General features: G+C 42.7%; 1 long non-coding RNA gene and 1 pseudogene across 1 annotated transcript; both read left to right on the top strand.

Moving 5' to 3' along the window:
• The first annotated feature begins 8,753 nt into the window (after nucleotides 1–8,753).
• LOC115179658 (uncharacterized) lies at nucleotides 8,754–9,949 on the top strand. Its single transcript, XR_003872981.1, has 2 exons — nucleotides 8,754–9,705; nucleotides 9,848–9,949. It is a non-coding gene; the product is annotated as an uncharacterized LOC115179658 (long non-coding RNA).
• Nucleotides 9,950–10,486: 537 nt separating this feature from the next.
• Nucleotides 10,487–15,873, top strand: part of LOC115179257 (nardilysin-like) — a 37,860-nt pseudogene continuing 32,473 nt past the window's right edge.

Raw genomic sequence — 15,873 nt, 5'->3', positions numbered from 1 at the left:
GTAATCGGTGTCCATTGTGGTATTTGTAAATAAGGGTTTAAACGTTAAAACGGGTAGGTCTAAAAGTGCCCCTGTGACAACAATTTTGGACCCCCTTGTGCCCCCCCTAAATGTGGAGTATGAAATAATTTTTACATAACAAATTTTTGCTATCGTTCTTTTTTTACATCCGTTATTAGACAGTGGCAACGCGGAACACTAATGATTATGAACATGGCCTTTTGACTGCTAATGCCTGCCATGCAGTGAAGAAAACGATATGACAACAATAACGTCTAATGTAACTGGCCCCTCTAACAGTACAACTGGCCCCAGCTTGGCCCCCCCAGTTGAAATAGTCTAGAACCGCCACTGCCTAGCGGGCAATCAACTGTATCTTCACATGCACAGATGTAAAGCACCCTACCCAGGCCTTCAGCTTTACCGACAATAATTTATCATCTCATTACTTTCTATATCTCTGCTCATGCCCTTAAGCACCAACAACGGATTTCTAGAGAACCGGTGTTTTAGTTACCATGGCGACCCGCGCCAGCCGGCATCCTTGCACACCTCGATAGACTGACTTATCTTCTGCTGTTCTACTGTACTGTATACACAGAATCTACTGTATAGACCGGTTATACACACACACACACACACACACACACACACCACACACACACACACACACACACACACACACACACACACACACACGCACGCACGCACGCACGCACGCACACACACACACTAGTTAATAATAAAAAGTGGAATTGGGCTAGAACAATAATGTGATGGAATGCATGGAGAAAGACTGGCCATAATAGCCAACATGGATCAATGCTAGGCTAAGGCCTGAATGTGCTTTTCCCTCCCTGACACTGTAACTTCAAAGCAGCTCATTGGCAAGTAAGTTACTGTATTTCATATTGCAGTACACCTACTGTAATCTAAATACAGAATCAAAGCAAGAACTGTGTAATGACACAGTACAATACCGTATAATTGACTGTATTATACAGTAACAAAGCAAATGTTACTGTAATCGTAATGAATGAGTGAATTAATTAAATTCATTGAGGGGAGATGGGGTTTCTAATTCACAGTATTTTATTGTAATTACATGTAATTGGTGCAAGCAGATTACAGCATGGAAATGAATATATGGGTTTTTTATTACTTACACTTCTAGAGGCCTTATTAACAAAGGCTTCCAACTAAAAGTCCAAACAGACCAACATGACATGGCAGAATGCTCAACCATGAGTGGTTTAAGACTTGCTGCCACTCCAATCTGTCCCCTATACATTTTAAATTCATGGGGCACTACTACCGCATACCAGTTAAATTGGTACAGCACTCTCACTAACAGGTGCAACAAACATATCCTCTGACAAGGCACGCCTTAAAATATGTTACTGAGCCAGAAGAAAATACCATGCACCCACTAGTGGTTCCCCCCAAAAATTGCACTCAAAAATATGAAAATACAGGAATTCTTTCCCTGTCCACAACATTTTCCCACTATGGACCATAATTTAGAGTATGCTGCAGTAAAATATTTCACAGTATTTTACAGTTGATAATGACAACAATGACCGTATAAATGAGCGTTTTATTTTACAGTGTGAGCCTAACAGCACATCACAACATGTAAACGCAGGCCTGGCCTACATGCCATTATAACCATTTCCAGTTCAATTTCACATTGATCTCAGCTTACATTGATGTGAATTACCTACGGGTAATGGAGTAGTACTTACATATCTCTCTCTCTCTCTCTCTCTGTCTCTCTGTCTCTCTGTCTTTCTCTCTCTCTCTCTCTCTCTCTCTCTCTCTCTCTCTCTCTCTCTCTCTCTCACTATGTCTCTCTCAATCTCTCTCTCTCTCTCTCCTGACAGAGATAAAAAAAGAGAGAATCTTTCCTCGTAGATGTTTATCAGAGAGGGAGAGACTGAGGCACTTCCAGTAATGTCAATGTGTGTGTGTGTGTGTGTGTTTGTTTGTGTGTGAGTGTTAGATGATGGTTATAGATTTCAGAGCTCTCAGGTGCATTAGTGTATGATAACAGTTTTCCCACAAAGCTATAATGCACAGACAATGGAAACACACACACTACACGTACACGCACTTGTACGCATACACATGGCAATAGGAACAGATACAGAGCATTCGGAAAGTATCCAGACCTCTTGACTTTTTCAACATTTTGTTACATTACGCTTATTCTAAAATTGATTGAATACTTTTTTCCCTCATCAATCTACATACAATACCCCATAATGACAAAGCGAAAACAGGTTTTTAGAAAAATCTTATTTACATAAGTGTTCAGACCCTTGTCTATGAGACTCGAAATTGAGCTCAGGTGCATCCTGTTTCCATTGATCATCCTTGAGATGTTTCTACTTGATTGGAGTCCACCTTTAGCAAATTCAATTGATTGGACATTATTTGGAAAGGCACACACCTGTCTATATAAGGTCCCACAGTTGACAGTGCATGTCAGAGCCAAAACCAAGCCATGAGGTCGAAAGAATTGTCCGTAGAGCTCCAAGACATCTGGGGAAGGGTACCAAAACATTTCTACGGCATTGAAGGTCCCCAACAACACAGTGGCCTCCATCATTCTTAAATGGAAAAAGTTTGGAACCACCAAGACTCTTCCTAGAACTGGCCGCCCGGCCAAACTGAGCAATCAGGGGGAAAGGGCCTTGGTGAGGGAGGTGACCAAGAACCCGATGGTCCCTCTGACAAAGCTCCAGAGTTCCTCTGTGGAGATGGGAGAACCTTCCAGAAGGACAACCATCTCTGCAACACTCCACCAATCAGGCCTTTATGGTAGAGTGGCCAGACTGAAGCCAATCCTCAGTGAAAGGCACATGGCAGCCCATTTGGAGTTCGCCAAATTGTACCTAAAGGAGACTCAGACCATGAGAAACAAGATTTTCTGGTCTGCTGAAACCTAGATTGAACTCTTTGGTCTGAATGCCAAGCGTCACGTCTGGAGAAAACCTTGAACCATCCCTACGGTGAAGCATGGTGGTGGCAGCATGGTGGTGGTGGGGATGTTTTTCAGTGGCAGGGACTGGGAGACTAGTCAGGATCGAGGGAAAGATGAACGGACCAAAGTACAGAGAGATCCTTGATGAAAACCTGCACCTTCCAACCGGTGAACCTAAGCACACAGCCAAGACAACACAGGAGTGGCTTCGGGACAAGTCTCTGAATGTCCTTGAGTGGCCCAGCCAGAGCCCGGACTGGAACATCTCAGGAGAGACCAGCAATTAGCTGGGCAGCGACACTCCCCATCCAACCTGATAGAGCTTGAGAGGATCTGCAGTGAAGAATGTGAGAAACTCCCCAAATGCAGGTGTGCCAGGCTTGTAGCGTCATACCCAAGAAGACTCGAGGCTGTAATCGCTGCCAAAGGTGCTTCAACAAAGTACTGAGTAAAGAGTCCGAATACATATGTAGTTGTTAAATTTCATTTAAAAAAATTATATATTTGCAAAAATTTCACAAAAACTGTTTTTTAATTGTCATTATTGGGTGTTGTGTGTAGATTGATCAGGAAAAAACACAATTCAATACATTTCAGAATAAGGCTGTAACGTATAAACATTTGGGGAAAAGTCAAGGGGTCTGAATACCTTCCGAATGCACTGTATGTATTTATCCCCCAGGTGAATAAGTTACGATTTGAGTACACAGTAATCGGATCCTAAAATCTGTGGTTAGGGGCAAATTGTAAGACAGAATCCATAAAAAAACACTAAGTGTCCTCAAAACTGTAATCCACAGAGGACCCCAAAATTAAGATCAAAGTGCCCTTCACTGGTTTTAACAGCCGATCAGTCAGTTTGCTGCCGGCTCTTAGTAAACTTTAGGAAAAAAATGTGTTTGACCAGATACAGTGCTATAGTGCCTTGCAAAAGTATTCATCCCCCTTGGCGTTTTTCCTATTTTGTTGCATTACAACCTGTAATTTAAATGGATTCTTATTTGGATTTCATGTAATGGACATACACAAAATAGTCCAAATTGGTGAAGTGAAATGAAAAAAAGAACACGTTTCAAAAATAAATTTTAAAAAAACCCGGAAAAGTGGTGCGTGCATATGTATTCACCCCCTTTGCTATGAAGCCCCTAAATAAGATCTGGCGTACCCAATTACCTTCAGAAGTCACATAATTGGTTAAATAAAGTCCACCTATGTGGATCTAAGTGTCACATGATCTGTCACATGATCTCAGTATATATACACCTGTTCTGAAAGGCCCAGTGTCTGCAACACCACTAACCAAGGGGCACCACCAAGCAAGCGGCACCATGAAGACCAAGGAGCTCTCCAAACAGGTCAGGGACAAAGTTGTGGAGAAGTACAGATCAGGGTTGGGTTATAAAAAAATATCCCAAACTTTGAACATCCCACGGAGCACCATTAAATCCATTATTAAAAAATTGAAAGAATATGGCACCACAACAAACCTGCCAAGAGAGGGCCGCCAAGCAAAACTCACAGACCAGGCAAGGAGGGCATGAATCAGAGAGGCAACACAGTGACCAAAGATAACCCTGTGGGGGCTGCAAAGCTCCACAGCAGAGACTGGAGTATCTGTCCATAGGACCACTTTAAGCCGTACACTCCACAAAGCTGAGCTTACGGAAGAGTGGCCAGAAAAAAAGGCATTGCTTAAAGAAAAATATAGGCAAACACGTTTGGTGTTCACCAAAAGGCATGTGGGAGACTCCTCAAACATATGGAAGAAGGTACTCGTGTCAGATGAGACAAAAATTGGCCATCAAGGAAAACACTGTCTGGCGCAAACCCAACACCTCTCATCACCCCGAGAATATCATCCCCACGGTGAAGGACAGTGGTGGCAGCATCATGCTGTGGGGATGTTTTTCATCAGCAGGACTGGGAAACTGGTCAGAATTGATGGAATGATGGATGGAGCTAAATACAGGGAAATTATTGAGTGTCATATTCTTCGTCTGCAGATGAGGAGTAAGAAATATCGGACCAATACGCAGCGTGGTAAGTGTCCATACTTATACTTTTATTTAACCGTGAACACTAAACAAAACAAAAAACAAACGATAGTCCTGTAAGGTACTACAACTATACAAAGAACAACCACCCACAAACACAAGAGAAAATAACCACACGTAAATATGGGCCTCCAATTAGAAGCAATGGACACCCAGCTGCTTCTAATTGGAGGTCGTTCCCAAAACTAACATAGAAATAGACAAACTAGAAAACCCACATAGAAATAGAAAACATAGAACATAAACCAAAAACCCCGAACACACAAAACAAACACACCTCTGCCACGTATTGACCAACTACAATAACAAAATTACCCCTTTACTGGTCAGGACATGACATTGAGGGAAACCTGTTTCAGTCTTCCAGAGATTTGAGACTGGGACAAAGGTTCACCTTCCAGCAGGACAATGACCCTAAGCATACTGCTAAAACAACACACGAGTGGTTTAAGGGGAAACATTTAAATGTCTTGTAATGGCCTAGTCAAAGCCCAGACCTCAATCCAATTGAGAATCTGTGGTATACCTTAAAGATTTACCAGCGGAACCCATCCAACTTGAAGGAACTGGAGCAGTTTTGCCTTGAAGAATGGGCAACAATCCCAGTGGCTAGATGTGCCAAGCTTATAGAGACATACCCCAAAGTATTGACTTTGAGGGGGTGAATAGTTATGCACGCCCAAGTTTTCTGTTTTTTTTTATCTTATTTCTTGTTTGTTTCACAATAAAAAATATTTTGTATCTTCATAGTGGTAGGCATGTTGTGTAAATAAATGATACAAACCCCCCAAAAAGCCATTTTAATTCCAGGTTGTAAGGCAAAAAATATGAAAAATGCCAAGGGGGTGAATACTTTCGCAAACCACTGTATTTCTCTGTGAACAGTTTAACAACAGACTTTCAGCATGCTTATTTGTATTAGTATTTATTATGGATCCCATTAGCTGACACCAAGGCAGCAGCTACTCTTCCTGGGGTCCAGCAAAAATTAAGGCAGTAGTATACATTTGTAATGAACAGATGCTGGGAGACGAAAAGCAGGTACAGGAAGTGAACATTTAATAATCACGGACATGAAACAAACCAGAACAGTGTCTGGACAGGGGAAAAACAAAATAACAATACAACAATAATGCTGACAAAGGGAACAAACTAAGGAACAGACAGATATAGAGGGGGCAATCAACAAAGTGAAGGAGTCCAGGTGAGGCCAATGAGCGCTGATGCACGTAATGATGTTGACAGGTGTGCGTAATGATGGGCAGCCCTGGCGCCCTCGAGCGCCAGGGAGGGGAAGCGAGAGCAGGGACAACATTATAATACATTTTTAAACATTAAAATACATTTTACAATGGATTTCACAATACCTTAAGTCTGTGCCCGCCGGCCACTACTCTACTACGTCACAGAGCACTCAACATGAGAAGGGCACTCAACACGTACTGCAATGACACAAATGACTAAAATAATTGTCATGGCTTTACATCTACCATTTCATGGGTTGAGAGCTATCTATCCAATAGAACACAGAGTGGCTTCTTTAATGGAAGCTTCTCTAATGTAAAACATGTAAAGTGTGGTATTCCGCAAGGCAGCTGTCTTGTTCCTTTACTGTTTTCTATTTTTAGTAATGATCTACCATTGGCATTAAACAAAACCTGTGGGTTTTTATATGCTGATGATTCAACATTATATTGTCAGGAACCACAGCTAGTGAAATCACTGCAACCCTTAACAAAGAGTTAAGGCATATTGGTTCAATTGTTGTAAAGATGTTGAGAGGTATGTCTGTGATAAAGAGATGATCAGCATTTTTAACACCACAGCCAACCACAAGTTCTGCCGGCTCTCGTCTGATCTAATCTTGACTATCGCCCGGTGAGGTGGTCAAATGCTGCAAAGAAGGACCTAGAAAAGCTGCAACTGGCCCAGAAAAGAGCAGCACGTCATGCCCTTCAATCTACCCAGAGGTCAATGTCAACAATATCCATGTCGGTCTCTTTTGGCTCAAAGCAGAGGAGAGATTTACTGCATCAATAATTTTTTGTCATATAGGTCAACTGAACAGCAAACCTGATTTAAAAAAACAAATAAATCAACTCCTCACGGCACAACACCTCTCCCCCATGTGACCTAATTTTTATGTGTATGTACTGACATAACTGATAGACACACACACAGACACACACACACATTTTTGTTGTAGTTTTAAAAATATTTGTTTATAAATAAGTCTGTAATGTGTATGTTAATGTTTTTAATATATGTAATTCTAAAGTATTTTTGTCTGTAATGTATTTTTTTGTTATGTGTCAGACCCCAGGAAGACTAGCTATCGTCGTTGGTGTCACCTAATGGGGATCCTAATAAAAATCATAAATCATGAAAGGAGCCAACAGAGATGCTAATCAGATACCTCTGTCTATTCTCTGGGGGTAGAGTTGTGCACTGTGTGTGTGAGTGTACTTTTTAGACTGTTGGAGGAGCCTCTAAAATAGGTAGTCTATTTATACTCAGGTACTATCTATGTTAAGAGCTGTCCAGCGCTGAAATTGACTGCATTTCTTCCCTCTCTTCTCTTCCTCTTTTTTGTTCATTCCTCTGTACCGTTAAACCTGACAAATACCTCTTCTTTCTTTCGTTCTTTCTTACCCTACTCTCCTCTTCCGTGGACTCTACCCAGCCAGAGACAAGACACTCTGCTCTGGCTTCTACTCACCTCTAGTCTCTTGCATTTGGTTCTGGAACACACACCACACGCACACACGCACACACACACACACACACACCAGCTAATGAATTAAACCCCTGCTTTAATTAGGGTTTTAATCAGTTGGCCATGGGAACCTTGGCCCTTTAGAATCTAAAGTCAGACTAAGTATACACACACACACACACACACACACACACACACACACACACACACACACACACACACACACACACACAAACAGAGAGACAAATATAATATAATATAAATAATAGCATAGAATTACATAGAGTAGACTGTATTTTGAAAGTATTGTTGAATCTTCCCTGGCCTGGTTCTGCATTAAACAGACTGTGAAGTCTGTGGTTTCATTAGTCATTATCAGGATATCCAGCACATTATCATTAGTCTTCAGGTCTGTTCAGGAGCCTGAGAGTCCTAATCTGTGTGTCTGCGAACGGCCCAAAAGCAAGGTCATGTCTTAAGCTCGTTCAACTGTAGGCCTACAGACCATCAACAGACAAACTCTATCAATATCTGCCTGTTGTCGCCTACCCCCTAGCGGCTTAACACTGCCACTGGAAGGTTTGGAATTTAGGAAGCAATTCAATAGAACGTATCACTTGTATTCTACTGTATCTGCATCACGATGTACAGTTGCCTACCTCAGGCCTATCCATGGACAAGCCAACAAGCGACTGTAACTACCTCGATGCTGTTTTTATTACGGTGTAATGAATGAGTGCTATAAACTCATTATGAACTGCTGTAACGCGGGACTGTGGTAAGTATAGGTCCTGCCAGACAATTTGTCGACACTGTCCATTTTGTTGTTGCTGCTAGTACTACAGTACTTGTTAGTTACAATGTAACAAACAGTCGTGTTGCTGCTACAATGTAACCACAATGTGAAGAGTAGAGAAGTTCCCACGTGTCGCGTATTTCTGCCCAATCACGATCGTTCAACGTTTCCGTAATCACGCCCCTGGGTGTGTCTGCCTTGTTTCGGAGCAATCAAATGTTGCAATGTTGAAATGCTCTTGGTTTTCGACGAATCAAGGCGCTCCTTATAGCAGAATAACCATCCCACCATATGCAGGGCAAACACTAGGTTCCGTCCCTGTGATATCAAGAAGCAAGGTATGGAAACATCGCCATGACCAACGCTACTTCGTTAGCTGTCAAACTTGACCAAACATGAGATTCATTTCTAGGACGTAGAACCAATTTGAAGTGTACGTTCCTGTAGTAGAAACGTTGGGTGGGGTTTGACATGTGTTGTGTGAGTCGCTAGCCTAGAAAAGTCTGAGGCTTTTTGATAGACTTGTCGATCATGGTGAAGTAGCCTGTAGCCTGCTCTCTCTGTGTTACTGTATCTTTCATCTTATTGCCGTCTTGTAACGGATGTCTCGCTTGCGACAGTTTGCTGCTAGCGATATAAGTTGGCTGACTTGCGGTGCTGACTGAGCCTAGATAAAGCCCGCAGTGAGGCGAGCCGGGGACGGTGTAGTGTAGGGGACTGGGGGTGTTTGTTTAGCTGACACACAGCTGAATACGGGCGAACAAACCAGACAGGCGTTGGGTGAATAGATGTATTGTCCCCTCACCCCCCCCCCATTGCGTCTGTTGACTGTGTCTGGCATGATCAGCATTTTTTGATAGCTGATCAAACTAATGCATAGATGCTTGCTTCACAGAGTCTTACTTTCAATCACTGTCACTTCTTGACAGACGTGTCATTAAAATCAAATATTTACTCAGTAGTCTAGCTTAAGCAATCATTTTAAATGAAGTTAAATCCAGCCTATCACCATTGCTGTCCTGAGAGTGACACGCTGTGTCACGGTGTTGGCCAGTAGAGCAGGGCTATTCAGTTCCAGACCTGCAGGGCCCAAGCCCCTTTGCTTGTCATCCTTCCCTGCTAATCATGGACTGACTCAGACCTGGCACACAAGGTGAATGGACTCTCTGCCCAATCAGTGACATGAATGAAACTTCCAAGTAGATGTAGAGTCCCTCCAGACCGGGAGTTGAATAACCTGTCTATTGGTTTCCCTGAGTTCTATTCACCGTGGCTCGCTGTTCTTTGCCCCACAGTGCCAAAGTGTCGTCGCTATTTCAGAATGCCACAGACCAACAAGTCCAGAAGTACCTCGGCCAGTGGCTCTAGTTACCGGACCGGGCCGAGGGGAGGAAAGAGGAGAAGAAAGAGAGGAAAGCTGAGCCAGAACTAAAGGTCCAAGTCCAGGAAGCAGGGTGATGCAGGAGGAGAGAACACTGGAGACCCAGAGATCATCAAGTCCCCTATGTGACCCCAAACAGTAGCAGGTAACATCACGTTTACCTTACACACCAACGTGTGTGTGTGTGTGTGTGTGTGAGAGGGAGAGGGACTGTGTGAGAGAGAGAGACTGTCTTTCCTTTCCATCCGTCTGTCTGTCTGTCTGTCTGTCTGTCTTGCGGGGTGTCTGGGGTGCGTAACAGGTCACATGTAGGCCAAGGAGCGGTATAAACAGGACATCCTGCTGTCATTTTAAACCAACTGAAGCACATAGTAAACAGCTGGAGGGCCACAACTGTGTGTGTGGGTTTGTTTCAGCATCTTAGAATAAGAGGAATAGTGTTTACCCTCTGTCTAACCCCTCCCACAGGTACATCGAGCTTGACCAATGGGCTTCGGTTCTGCTAATTCAGACTTCACTGGTCCCGCATCCTCTGGAGACGACGAATCAGAGGATGGAGGAGGAGGAACTTGGGGGAGGAGGAAAGAGAGGAGGAAGAAGACTCAGGAGAGGGAACAGAGGAAGAGTCTGAAGAAGAGGAGGATGACAAGGACAGGACTTTGAGGATGCGAGGATGAAGGAAGAGGAAGAAGGGGACACTCAGAGAAACAGGTGAGAGGGGTGACATGAAGAGGAGATAACGCAATTAGCAGCAATAGTAATAAGGCGTTGATGATTATGTGTTTGTTTATATGTGTGTGGTGTTTTTGGCGTGTGTGTCAGTCTGCAGCAGCGCTGTGTGTGGGTATTGGCAGCTTCAGTGACCCCAATGATCTCCCAGGCCTCGCCCACTTCCTGGAACACAGTGAGTATGATGACCCTTAAGGATGAGATTGTTTTGTTGTGATAAATCTGGTGCAATGCTGTGTTTGTGACACAAGGGGATATAAAACAGACTTTCCTCTCCTCCCTCTCTCCTCCCTCTCTCCTCTCCTCTCCTCCCCCTCTCCTCCCTCTCTCCTCCCTCTCTCCTCCCCCTCTCCTCCCCCTCTCCTCCCTCTCTCCTCCCTCTCTCTCTCCTCCCTCTCTCCTCCCTCTCTCCTCCTCTCCTCCTGTAGTGGTGTTCATGGGCAGTGAGAAAATACCCATCAGAGAATGGTTTCGATGCCTTCCTGAAGAAACATGGAGGCAGCGACAACGCCTTCCACGGACTGTGAGAGAACCGTCTTCCAGTTTGACGTTCAGAGGAAGAAATTCAGAGAGGCTCTGGACAGGTCAGCAACACACCACCATTATAGTCTCTGTGGCCTTGTCCTCTTGATTCGGATTAGTCCATCTGACTCTGTACTGTCCTGTGATTGGCTCTCTCCAGATGGGCTCAGTTTTTCATCAGTCCTCTGATGATCCGAGACGCCATTGACAGGGAGGTGGAAGCTGTCGACTTCCGGTGAGAGGCATTCCTGGGATTTTTTTGTAGTTGACCTTATTCAGACCTTATGCACTGGTTATGTAGTGACCTGCTCCCCCTTCTCTCTTTTATCAGAGTACCAACTGCGCAAGCCGTCTGACTCTCACAGGAAAGAGATGTTGTTTGGGAGTCCTAGCGAAGCCAGGTCACCCCATGGGCAAGTTCTGCTGGGGTGAGGGCACGCGCCACTACACACACACACAACACACACACACACACACACACAACACACACACCCACACACACACACACACACACACTACTCTGTGTACTGTGTTGTCATTGGTAAATGAGAGGCAGATGTTGTGTTATTGTGGTATGTGACTGAGCTGTGTCATGGTTTCACCCGGTGGTTGGTCATGGTTTCCCCAGGTAACGCCCAGACTCTTGAAGACAGAGCCCAGGAAAAAGAAGATCAACGGTTTACAAGAGGCTCCGCTCCTTCTGGAAGAGACATTACTCTGCCCACTACATGACCCTGGCTGTGCAGTCTAAAGGTGACACACACACAGCACACACACACACACGACCTGGCCGCGCAGTCACACATGTAACTCTGTTGTCCTCCTCTGTTGTGTGTGTGTGGTGGTGGCGTGTGTGTGAGTGGTGTGTTGTGGTGTGTGGTAGGATAGCTGGAACAGCTCTAGAGGAGTGGAGTGAAGGAGATCTTCAGTGGATGTACCCAACAAGTGAGTCTCAGCTGTACATACATCCCCTCACCATCTCATATATATATGGCCGTTTAGCGAACACTTACTGAACCCTGTTCCTCAGGCTCAGCCCAAGCCCGGACTTCTCTGAGCGCTGAGATCCCTTTGATACTCCGCCTTCAACAAGCTGTACAAGAGGTAGGAACACCTGCTCTATGAGCCTGACCTGTACCAGACTTCTCTCCTGATCTCCATTAGTGCCATACTGCTTCAGTTTAGGTCATTAAAACAGGATTTTGAATGGGAATCAATTGTTGGTCCCCAAAAAGATATGCTCACAAGTAAAGTAAGACAGAGGCTGTGTGTTGTTTCAGTTGTTCCTGTGAGGAAGGTCCATGCTCTGACCATCACCCTGGTCCCTTGCTCCTCAGGAGAAACACTACAGGTAAGAAACACAACTACACCTACTACAGATAATACAGCTAATCTCAACATAATACAGCTACTCAACATAATACACCTACTACAGATAATACAGCTACTCAACATAATACAGCTACTCAACATAATACAGCTACTCAACATAATACAGCTACTCAACATAATACACCTACTACAGATAATACACCTACTCCAGATAATACAGCTACTCAACATAATACAGCTACTACAGATAATACACCTACTCCAGATAATACAGCTACTCAACATAATACAGCTACTCAACATAATACAGCTACTACAGATAATACACCTACTACAGATAATACAGCTACTCAACATAATACAGCTACTACAGATAATACACCTACTCCAGATAATACACCTACTCCAGATAATACAGCTACTCAACATAATACACCTACTCCAGATAATACACCTACTACAGATAATACAGCTACTCAACATAATACAGCTACTACAGATAATACAGCTACTACAGATAATACAGCTACTCAACATAATACACCTACTCCAGATAATACACCTACTACAGATAATACAGCTACTCACATAATACAGCTACTACAATAATACAGCTACTACAGATAATACAGCTACTACAGATAATATAGCTACTAAAGATAAAACAGCTACTAAAGATAATACACCTACTAAAGATAATACAGCTACACAGACAATATAGCTATTTAGCAGCTATTACAGATAATACTGCTAATACAGATAATACAGCTACTCAACATTAATACAGCTACTACATAGTAATACAGCTACTTCCCAGATAATACACCTACTCCAGATAATACGCTACTACAGATAATACAGCTACTAAGATAATACAGCTGCTACAGATAATACAGCTACTACAGGATAATACAGCTACTAAGATAATACAGCTAACCACAGACATATAGCTATTACAGCTATTACAGATAATACTGCTAATACAGATAATACAGCTACTAAAGATAATAAAGCTACTACAAGCTACTACAGATTAATACAGCTAATCCAGATAATACAGCTACTCCAGATAATACAGCTAATCCAGATAATACAGCTACTAAAGATATACAGCTACTCCAGATAATACAGCTACTCCAGATAATACAGCTACTCCAGATAATACAGCTACTAAAGATAAACAGCTACTACAGATAATACAGCTACTAAAGATATACACCTACTACAGATAATACACCTACTACAGATAATACAGCTACTAAAGATAATACAGCTACTACAGATAATACAGCTACTACAGCTAATACAGCTACTAAAGATAATACAGCTACTACAGATAATCCAGGTACGACAGATAATACCAGCTGTTAACAGATAATACCGCGACTACAGATAATCCAGGTACGACAGATAATACAGCTGCTACAGATAATACAGCTGCTACAGATAATACAGCTACTACAGATAATACAGATAATACAGATAATACAGCTACTACAGATAATACAGCTTACTACAGATAATACAGCTGCTACAGATAATACAGCTACTAAAGATAATACAGCTACTACAGATAATACAGGTACGACAGATATACAGCTGTTACAGATAATACAGCTACTACAGATAATACAGGTAACGACATATAATAACAGCTGCTACAGATAATACAGCTGCTACAGATAATACAGCTACTACAGATAATACAGATAATACAGATAATACAGCTACTACAGATATACAGCTACTACAGATAATACAGGTATGACAGATATATACAGCTGCTACAGATAATACAGCTACTACAGTTAATACAGCTGCTACAGATATATAGGTACGACAGATAATACGCTGCTACAGATAATACAGCTACTCCAGATAATACAGCTGCTCCCAAATTGTCCAACTGAATGTATTCAACTGAAATGTGTTTTCCTTCCGCATTTAATCCACCCCTCTGAATCAGTGAGGTGCGGGGGGGCTGCCTTAATCGACATCCACGTCTTCGGCGCCCGGGGAACTGTGGGGTTAACTGCCTTGCTCAGGGGGCAGAATGACAGATTTTTTACCTTGTCAGCTCAGCGATTCGATCCAGCAACCTTCCGGTTACTGGCCCAACGCTCTAACCTCTAGTATATACAGCTACTACAGATAATAGAGCTACTACAGATAATACAGCTGCTACAGATAATACAGCAGCTACAGATAATACAGCTACTACAGATAATACACATACTACATATAATACAGCTACTACAGATAATACAGCTGCTACAGATAATACAGGTATATAATACAGCTACTATAGATAACACAGCTACTATTGATAATACAGTTTCTACATATAATACAGCAACTACAGATAATACCACTGATACAGATAATACAGGTACATAATACAGCTACTACATACACTGCGTGCACAATTATAGGTGATAATAATTTCAGGTGATATGTATTTGTGTAATGAGGGAGGGTGTGGCGAAAGTGAAATAACACCTTATATCAAGGTGTGCATAATTATTAGGCAGCCTCATTACCTCAGGTAAAATGGGCCAAAAAAGAGATTTAACTGACACTGAAAAGCCAAAAATGTAAAATGCCTTTCAGACGGATGCGACACTCTTTAAAATAGCTAAACTATTGAGGCGTGACCACCGGACATTCAAAACGTTTTGTTGCAAATAGTCACTGGGGCGCAAAAAACGCATGGGGAAGAAAAGGTGCAAATGAACTGCAAAAGACTTGAGAAGAATTAAACATCAAACTACCAGCAACCCATTATCCTCCAGTGCCACCGTATTCCAGAACTGCAACCTACCTGGAGTGTTCAGAGTACAAGGTGTCAAGTGCTCAGAGACATGGCCAAGGTCAAGAAGACTGAAACAAGACCACCACCGAATAAGATTCACAAGTTGAAGCATCAAGATTGGGCCAAGAAATACCTGAAGACAGATTTTTCAAAGGTTTTATGGACAGATGAAATGAAAGTGACTCTTGATGGACCAAATGGATGGGCCCGTGGCTGGATCAGTAACGGACACAGGGCACCACTTTGAGTCAGGTGCCAGCAAGGTGAAGGAGGGGTACTGGTATGGGCTGCTATCATTGAGGATGAGGTAGTTGGACCTTTTCGGATTGAAGATGGACTGAAACTCAACTCCCGAACCTACTGCCAGTTTCTGGAAGATTCAGCATTCCAGAAGGCCATGATCTTTTTTTGTGTTACTTATCTGTTACACTTACTCTAAAAATTGAGAATAAACAAGTGAGTTGAGAGAAATTATTTTTGTAATTTAGTTGCCTAATAATTGTGCACACTTATATATTTCCCTGAGAAAGATACAACTCACTTTT

The sequence above is a fragment of the Salmo trutta genome, chromosome 39 (genome assembly GCF_901001165.1).
Source record: "Salmo trutta chromosome 39, fSalTru1.1, whole genome shotgun sequence".
NCBI lineage: Eukaryota > Metazoa > Chordata > Actinopteri > Salmoniformes > Salmonidae > Salmo > Salmo trutta.
Note: the sequence above shows the minus strand (reverse complement) of the source record. Positions and strands in the feature narration are given on the sequence as shown.